The sequence below is a fragment of the Perognathus longimembris genome, chromosome 2 (genome assembly GCF_023159225.1).
Source record: "Perognathus longimembris pacificus isolate PPM17 chromosome 2, ASM2315922v1, whole genome shotgun sequence".
NCBI lineage: Eukaryota > Metazoa > Chordata > Mammalia > Rodentia > Heteromyidae > Perognathus > Perognathus longimembris.
The window spans coordinates 82055487-82064704 of record NC_063162.1 but is presented as its reverse complement, the minus strand read 5'-3'; positions in this window follow the sequence as shown (position 1 = coordinate 82064704).

Below are 9218 nucleotides of genomic sequence, written 5' to 3'. Positions count from 1 at the left end.
TTTCTGTGCTCAAGGCTAATGCTCTAGTGTCATTTCTGGATTTTTCTGAGTAGTTTATTGGAGATAAGAGTCTCACAAGGACTCCCCCAACCCTCCCCCAGTATGGCTTTGACCCATGATCTTCAAATCTCAGTTTCCTGAGTAGCTAGGATTACAGGTGTGAGCCACTGGTGCCTAGCTCAAAAGTATATTCTAAACTGGAATACCTTACAGATAAAAGAGGTTCTCTTAATAATAATATCAGAAGATGAGGTGGAATGTGGCATACCAAGACAAATGATCACCATACCAAGACTGGATCTTCTCCAATAAAAAAAAAATGCTGTAATAGAAATAAACCAGACCCCTTCCCCACCAAAAGCAATTAAACAAATAAAACTAGACCTACTGAAAAGGAACTGCAATGAGTGACAAATGAGCTGTTACAGATGATGATTTTATGTAGAAAACCTCCTGTCTTAGGTGTGTTCAGAAGATGCAGAAAAACATAACATCCATGAGATGAAGACACAGGAGCTCACAGGCCGGGCTGAGTGCAGATAGAAAAAAAGGGGCTGGGTGTCTCAAGCCTCTTTGGCAGGAGAAGTTGCTTCCTGCTTGGCATTAGAGTTGAAAATGGATACCCTATTGTTTAACACTGATTTACTTTCTACAAACACAGCTACACATTCTTCAGCAGCTAAGTTTGGGATTGGATGGGAGATTTCAAACTTTATATCCAAACCTCTGAGTTAAACACACACACACACACACACACACACACACACACACACACACACACGGAATAGCTGAAATTTGGGGTAGTGATGTAACACAGAGACTAAAGATTAAAAGCAGAGCAATGCTTTATGGAAATTCTATCTAACACAGAGTCAAACTGTTCAGTGTCTCAGCAGAGTTCTCGGGCACTCTATGCTCTGTAAAGAGGGAAAGTGATCCCTATTAGTGAAAGATCTCTCATGGAAATAATCCATTAAACAAGACAGGAAAAGTATGTATCTTCACTAAAGCAAAGATAACATGTCCACAATGACTGTATAAAAGACGCAGTTTATAGCCAGGCACCGGTGGCTCATGCCTGTAATCCTTGCTACTCAGGAGGCTGAGGTCTGAGAATCATGGTTCAGAGCCATCCTGGGGAAAAAAGTTCTTATGAGACTCTTATTTCCAGTTAACCACTCAAATACTAGAAGCAGTGCTGTGGCTCAAAATGGTAGAGTGTTAGCCTTGTAGGTAAAGAGCTCAGGGACAGCACCTAGGCTTTGAGTTCAAGCCCCACAACCAACAAAGCAAAACAAAAACCCCAATAATTTTCATGCAAGGAAATTGCAAGATGTACTGTAGAATCCTAGAATAAATAATTAAGTTGGCCTATAGTTGATGGAAACAAATGTAAGAGTAATTATAATATTAACAGCAATTAAATACCCTATATTATGCTTATAATATAAGAAATATTATATTAAGTACTCTATTGTTCATGTGCCATTGCTCACAACAATGGTGAGAAGGCATGCTATCTGTCAAAAGAGGAGCCATGAAGTAATCTGCCCAAATTTGAACTGCCAGCAGATGGGTGATCTGGATGGAATCTGAGTACAGCCTGTCAGAAGGCCACACTGTTGATCATCATGCCAAACTCTGTTTTTTGCCAGTCCTGGGGCTTGAACTCAGGTCCTGAACACTGTCCCTGGCTTCTTTTTGCCCAAGGCTAGCACTCTGCCACTTGTGCCACAGTCCCACTTCTGGCTTTTTCTATATATGTGGTGCTGAGGAATCAAACCCAGGGCTTCATGTATACGAGGTGAGCACCATTACCACTAGGCCATATTCCCAGCCCATGCCAAACTCTTGAAAAGTCTTATCTTAGACAATTACCTAAACAGAAATGTTTTTGAGCCCATAGTTTGAAAAAGACCCACAAGAACATAGCAATCAACCAGGTCTGCGACATATGTGAATATATAATATAAATATAATGCAATATATAATATAAATATATTCAATATAATATATAATTCTATAACTTAGGTATATAATATATAAAATACAAATATACATAATATAAGTATAGCATATACAAATCTATATAGAATATACATTTGCACATACACACACAGACACACATACATATGTAAGGTGTGATTCATATGTCATATATATGGCATCATGAAGATGACTGTGAAACTTCCTTTTGGGATATAGTTCTGAAGGGAATGTTCTTTTTACACCAATAAATTAATTAGAATATAATTTAGAGTAAAAATAATTAGCCACTGTATATTTATTGCTCACTGGCTTTCTGCAAAAAGAAGATATTTTGTGAGATTTTTTTTTCATGAAGGTACTTTCTTTTTCCCAGGAACCTATATCTAAGATTAAAACGTGTTTAAACAACTGCAAGTAGTAGGTGCAACCTCTTAATTCAAAGAGAGAGAGCAAGCAGAATTTTTTGACATAAATAAACCATCTTTCAAATTCTGCATGGAGAATGGCTTTTCACAGTTGGCAGTGAACATAGAACCAATTGGAAAACACACCCTTTGTAGCTATTTTATACACTGGCAAAAGCTAAGCTTTAAAACTCTAGTTCATGGAATGAGTATAATGCTCTCATTCTGTCATCTTAATAAATAAAAGGTGTAGGATTCTGATTATAACATATATTCCCAGAAATGTATTTACATAGGAAAGCATATGTTCTGCCAGGGGTCACCCGGCAGTGTAGCCTCTTCCTTTCTCTGGTGATGGGAGCCTGCAAGAGTCAAAATTCTCACGAGCAGCAGGATCATGGCAAATCTCACTGGATGTACAGACCAGAAACAGATGTGGCTGCAAGCCTTCCACACCGCGTGGCAGGGATTTCCTGTGCTAAGATCATGTGGCAAAACAAGCAGGTATCTATTTTTTTCAACTTATGAAATAAAGTATGTAACTTGATAGAGTAGCTGCAAAGTCAAGGCCATTCTCTTTGTAAAATGTGCCCTTTTTAAAGTGAAGGTGATTTTGAACATCTGGAAATATTTTGGGGGAATAAATCACTACTCAACTGAACCATTAAATGGCAAGTCTTTTGGCAAGTATTCTATCTCAACAATACTTAGAAATGAACTTCTGGCAAACCATGAACGACTGCTCTCCTATGAGATCAGCACATAATTTGTTGTATTCTTAGGATTATTTTGCTCAAACTATTTCAAGAGTTTTGCCTAGCAGGAAATGGATTTAGGGAAAAGTGGGGATGACAGGCACAGCAGTTTCTCAGAGCAGATTTATCAGTTGATATTCACATGAATAATTGCACCAAGACATAAAACCTTACAGGAAATTGTCTTTACATACTTGGTTAAGAACTATATTCCCATAACACCAGAGTCAAAGTGAAAAATATGAAAAAATGTATTTGATGGAAGAAGAGCAACTCTACCAAGGACAACATGGAAAGAGTAGAATGAGATTAAATATACAAACTTACATTTATCTGAAAGAAAATGAATAACTGTATCAAGACCTCTGATGAAGGAATCACATTTTTGTGTCAAACAGAAAAGGAGGGAGAAGGGAAAAAGAAAAAAATAGGCTTCCTGTTTGGGTGCTCATACAAAAACTAGACGTGTATGTGTGTAAAGATAAAAATATCATAAAACAATAAGTATAATAATAATGATGCAATGAAGATTACACCAGTAAAGAAGGCGTTTATAAACAAATGAATCCAGGGAGCAAAAAAAAATCACTAGAAGGAATCTTTATTAACTTGATTTTGTTCATGTATTCTTTCATTAGCAGCCCTTTGGAAGACCCAATGAGTACTCTTTAAACTAACATGTATTTTGGAGCTTCCTCTGAAAAAGAACTCTGACCAACAAAAATGACAGGCATTTTCCTAAGTGCGTGGGAGCATTTCTTCAATGATTCATGAGGTTGTTTGGGCAGCCTCACTCAATTAGTAAGAAAATATTTAAGATGGATAGAAACTCGTTTTCTTAGGAAGAAAAAAACCTTTCCCGAAGTTTGGACACACTACTGAGCATGGGGCAGGAAGTGAAATAGTCTTTAATCACATGTATACACAATAAAGGGACAAAATGACATTCTGTTCTTAGTTGAAAGGTGCAAGTACCTTTCCTATATTACCTCTGAAGACTCATATCATAATTTATGAAGAATACAGATATCTACTAACTCTATGACAATCTTGTGAAGATCACGTGTCCTGAAGGATCCCTTTATTTTAAAATTCAGAAACTATGTCAAGAATATAAATGGCTTTGCTCCATATGGTAGCCAGGATTTTAAGCAAGTTCACTCCTAAGTTTGGAGAAAGTATGTCAATGATGATTTCATTAACCTTCCTCATCTATTCTAGATCTTTTGCCAGAGATTTTAAAACAAGACAAAAATACCTTCTCATGTATTTAATGTATTGCTTTTCGTTTGAGTTTATTATTTTAAATTTTGAGTGCTAATACTGGGGCTTAAATTGGGGGGCTGGATGTTGTCCCTTAGCTTTGCTCCAGGCAGGTGCTCTATTGTTTGAACCACAGCTCCATGTCTGTTTTTTTCTTGCTGGTTAATTGGAGATAACAGTTTCAAGAACTATCCTGCCCAGGCTGATTTGGAACCATGTTTCCAAGGTCTCTGCATCTTGAGGAGTTAAGATTACAGGAATAAATCACTGACATGTGGCTTTGTTTCACTTTTTTACATATATAAACTGTACAAAGAGGTTACATTGTGATATATCTATAATGTTTATAATATACTTTGAACAGATATTCCCTATTACTATTTCCTATCTCCTCTTTCTATCTTATTTTAATTCATTAAATGTATCATTCACTTTCACTTGGACTGATTTCCTCTTTGCCTCATTATCTGCTACTCCTTGAAAATCTTAGCCAACAGAAATATTGTAGAACATTTAATGAATGCTTAACCAAATGATAAGAAAATTACTATAATTGAGGATCAGATTTAGTCAAGGCAAAAATAAAAAAGATAACATGGTAAATTGGTACTACTCGTATGTTTAAAAAATATTGGAAAGAAATAAACAAGTATTTTCCGAGCTTTATCTATTACACATATGAATTTTACATTCAACAAATATTTGAATAAGTATTTGTGTCTGATTCATTATGGGCAGAGGTGGCTAGGTGCACCCACAAAGTACATAGGGCCAACTGAACAAGTCTTCTAGGCCTCTTTCCTGACCTGGAGAATATGTCTAACTGCTGCTTGACAGCTGCACTGTATACTTCATTGCCTAGATTTCCAAAAGATCTGTTGCACTCATATCCTGCCACTTTTCTTGTGATAAATATTTCATCAATGGTCAACTTGTGGCTTCCTCCTTGAAAATCTACCTACAAGGCTGGGTGGATGAATTGGAAACATACATTCACTCAAATCTGTCCATTCTTCAGCATTTTCTTGATCCATTAGTCCATTGAGGGGCATCTGGATTGAGTCCATATCTTAGCTAAGGTAAACAATGAGGTAATGAGCATGGTTGTGCTGGTGACTTTAGTGCAGTCTGGTTTGTGGTCTTTGGGCTAAATGTCCAGGAGTGTCATTGCTTTTGACTCCGTACCTTTTGTCTTATGTGTAAGTTTATTTGATTTGAGAAGGGGGAGGGGAACCACAGAAACAGTGAGGTGAAGGGTGAACCAATTCAGCAATGATTCTCACTATGTTGGTAATGATCTATACAATACGGGGAGAAAGAGAATCAGGAGGAAAAACTGGAATAAAATGAGGTAGGGGATGACAGTGTTCAAAAAGAAATGTACTCATTACCTGACTTATGTAACTGTAATGTGCTCATTACCTGACTTACGTAACAGTAACCCCTCTGTACATCACCTTTACAATAAAATTTAAATTTAAAATAAAATATGCTAAGGATTAGAATTAAGGGACATTTATCTGAAATATTTCCTTCCTTCCTACTCATTTATCTTCTATGTCTCCAACATGTAAATTCTTCATCGTTGGATCATAGCTAAAAATTTGATAATTCCTCTGTGTGTGTGTGCACACACACTGTGTGTGTGTTGGTCCTGGTGCTTGAACTCAGGGCCTTACCACAGCCCCACTTCTGGGATTTTGTTGGTTAATTGAAAATGAATTTTATAGGCTTTTCTGCCTGAGCTGGCTTTGAACTGTGAAACTCAGATCTCAGCTTCATGAGTAGCTAGGGTGAGTAGAGTGAGCCACCAGTGCCCAGCTTGAACTTGCTAATTCTTACTTTCATTATTTTATGACTACTTTTTAAGCTGGAGTAATCTATTGAACACTAAAATGCTTGACACACAAGCAACAATTCCATTCTGTCTTCTCCAACCACATAGAACCAAATTAAGAAAAGTGTTTCAGTACTCAAATCTTATTTAAGTCACTTCATGTCTTAAGAGCTATGGATACATATCTTGTAACAGTCTGCTGTGATTGACTCCTTCTATGAAGGGAATTTTGAAGAAATTCCTTGCTGTTAGCAATCACTTTTCAGTTCTTTAACAGAAGTCTGAATAGAGTTCAGGACAGCAATTACTAGCCAAATCCAGAATTAAGAGGAATGGGAAAGAAATCTATATTTTACAGCTTTGTCGTTGCAGGAAACACATACAAAGCTCTGAGAACTCCATACTAAGGTATTAAGTTTTTCCTAAATATGTGAGAAAAAAAATACTTGGACTGGGTAAAAGCTCTGCTATTAAAAATATTCTCCCAATGTCCCACCAGTCAGGAGCTCAATGAAAGCAAGTAGTCATTTATTTTATTTCACATTGTTTTTGTGTGTATATGCTGATCCTAGAGCTTGCCCTCAGGGCCTGAGTGCTGTCCCTGAGCTTTTGATGATCAACACTAGTGCTCTACCACTTGAGCCACAGCTTCACTACCAGCTTTTTGGTGCTTTATTGGAGCTAAATATCTCACAAACTTTTCTGTCCTGGATGGCTTTGAACCTTGATACTCAGATCTCAGCCTCCTAAGTAGCTAGGATCACAGGTATGAGCCATGAGCACCTGACTTTCAGGATACCTTTTAAATGTGAATCTTTGTAAGTATGTTTAAACTTGCTATGACATAGTTCCACAACCTACTGTATTTGTTCATTTTTGTGTTGGTGTTGGGGCTCAAACTCAGGACATGGGTATTATCCTTGAGCTTTTCTTTTCTCAAGGCTAGCACTGTACTACTTTAGCCACAGCTCCGCTTTGGGCTTTTTGGTTACTTAATTGGAGATAAGATTTTCTCTGACTTTCCTGCCTGTACTAGCCTTGAGCTGTGACACTCAGATATCACTTAGCCTCCTCAGTATCAAGGATTACAGGTATGAGCTGCCAGTGCCCAGCTAGCTCACTGTTTTTAAAGCACAATTTTGCACATTCAAATTATAAAGTTGAAACATCAGAAACAAAAATAGCATTGGATATTTTATCATCCAAAGACCTCAGTGGCCAGCCTGGATTGTAAAGAATTCATACTCTACCTTAAACTGTCTTCTTGCATACATGCCTAAGTATGCCTGGTACAAGAGACATTATACAGCACCCTGCCAATGAAGGATATTGGGTAAAAATTCAAAGTTCTAGAACATCACCTTTCTGTACCTTGTTTACTTCTGTCTCCAACTTCTCCCATCTCTTGGTGCCCTGGAGATCTTAGCTTTTGTCCTAAAATCTTCTTGTGCCTCAGCTACATTTGAGGAGTTAATCACTTCTTGGTATCTAGGTCAGAACAAAACCGGATCTTGCTTTGGTACCATGGCATCCACTGAGGGCTCAGTATTATATTTCTAGAAAACTTTGGATTGGCCACTCTCTGAAGTCTAGGGCTTGTCCTGGTCAACCTTATTAGTATCACATACACTTAGATAAGGTGCACTATCAAATTTTCTCTTGGTTGAAAGTTCATTCACTCATTCATTTTTCTGAATTCATGATTAAACACCACAGTTTTGTGCTGAACATTTTGTGAGGCCTGGTCCTTACCTTGGAAGGCCTTTTAGAGGACACAGAGCATAAGCCAAATTGCATTTGTGACAGAAGTCCAGTGGTGGTAGAGGACCTGCTGCACCCTTCCTGAGGTTATGCACAGAATTCAGCGTGTATGGCAGTGGGGGAAGTTGAGTGTACACTGATGGAGGGGAGGAAATCAGAAGAATCATGCAGCTCAACCTCTACGGTGTTTTGGGATCTCAGAAGGGGAGTTGGGCATCTGTTTGTGTTGAGGATGGAGGTAGAACTGAAGCTTCTCTAAACAAAAAATTAGTAACCATTGATGAAAAATGGAAAAATAGGCTTTGGAATGCCACTTTGGCTTGCACAATTCTAGAAAAACAAAACAAAGTGTTTCCAGAATGGTGTTCTGGCATGCCTCTTTCATAACTCAACTTTGTTGTTGAAGCATTTTTTGAGATGTGGCCTAGTGCCTAGGGTGAATGAATGTCGAGTGCCTAGAGTGAATGAAGAGTGAAGAAATATAGACTAAAACTATTTTATATGATGTCATTGGCTGACTATATACCCTAACTTCTATAAGAAATTTTAATTTTACTTCTAACAACTCACACACATGATTTTCCCCCTAGTCCTGTAAGTTCAAAGTAGTATATTCAGGCCCAACATAAACTTGCTAGGAGAGAATTCCACTTCTCCCACTCTACTCTCTCTGAACAATGGATAATACCTAAAAACTGAAGACTTGAAACTGGTGCTCAGTCTAGATCCAATGTAGGCAGAGTAATAATTCAGTGTCCTGTGAAACAGATATTCTTTGTGTCCTTAGCTTTTCCAGAGGTGAAGAGCTCTTGGGGAGAATGGAGGTGGCTTTTGGAAATAGTCCCTATCTTTTCCCACAAACAGGAGAGCTCTAGGGGATCAGACCTGCCTTCCCAGTCAGCAATTAGTGAGCATTTGTTACTTAAGCACACCCTAATGATCTGTCAAAGCATTTGTTCCAAGTATATCAGAGATATTTGGAAAGGTTTTTGGTCACCATAGTTTGAAAGCATCTTTCTAGCTGTCATCCACAATGTATTATTGCTCACTAGTGGTTTGGTTCCCCAACAAGATGACACCAAAAATGACTTAATCCTATATTCATAAGAAAAGAAAATTTCTGTATAGACACAAGACTGAAAACAGATTTTCTGCTTTTTCTGTAACTTGGTGAATCTCAGGTTATACCACAAAATCATTACTTCCCTT